The 748-nt window shown below is 35.3% G+C and overlaps 1 non-coding gene across 1 annotated transcript; it reads right to left on the bottom strand.

The window, feature by feature from the left end:
* Positions 1 to 322: 322 nt before the first annotated feature.
* Positions 323 to 395, bottom strand: Trnak-uuu. The gene has a single exon. It is a non-coding gene; the product is annotated as a tRNA-Lys (tRNA).
* Positions 396 to 748: the final 353 nt, after the last annotated feature.

The raw sequence follows: 748 nt of genomic DNA, 5'->3' as shown, positions 1-748 counted from the left end.
GGCTCTAAAGCGTCACTTAGTTAGTATCCGATATATACTTAATTCCAAAAAGTTTGCCACAGTTAAAACATTCTAAGCGTACTCATCTTATGTTATGTTATAATAGTAACGCTTAGAATGTTTTAAAACGAGCATTTTTTTTGACATAGAGATACATATATTCACTCGCAGACCCTTAGGTTCAGCCTTAGGTTAAAAATTCAGTACTCTATCTACTGAGCTAAACGGGCCGATTTTATATAGTAATTTTATAAACATCACGCCAAAAGAATATTCCACGATGAGACAAAAAGAGGTATGGCTTTTAAACATAAAAAAATATCGCCCGAGCAGGGACTTGAACCCTGGACCCTTGGATTAAAAGTCCAATGCTCTACCGACTGAGCTACCCGGGCTTACATTCTAATACCATATTACCACACCCCAAAGATATTGACTGCTCATACTAAACTAACTTAAAGAAGTAAAAAAGTATATAGGGTATAAAAATTTGTCGCAAGTGCTCACAACATTCAATGGAATTGTAAGAACTGGTAGGGCAGTCGCTACAGCATTGGACGTTTCATCCAAGGGTCCAAGGTTCAAGTATAGTTTTAAAGTTTTGCACCAATTTAGATAGATACTCATATGGTTGGAAAAGGTCATACCAGTGTGTATGCGGCCCAATATTATTTATCTTGGAAAATGTTTCTCAATGCTTCTTTTCTAAGCTTTTATAAAAAGAAAAAACATGTACTGTTTAAAGAAA

Source organism: Chrysoperla carnea, chromosome X (assembly GCF_905475395.1).
Source record: "Chrysoperla carnea chromosome X, inChrCarn1.1, whole genome shotgun sequence".
NCBI lineage: Eukaryota > Metazoa > Arthropoda > Insecta > Neuroptera > Chrysopidae > Chrysoperla > Chrysoperla carnea.
Note: the sequence above shows the minus strand (reverse complement) of the source record. Positions and strands in the feature narration are given on the sequence as shown.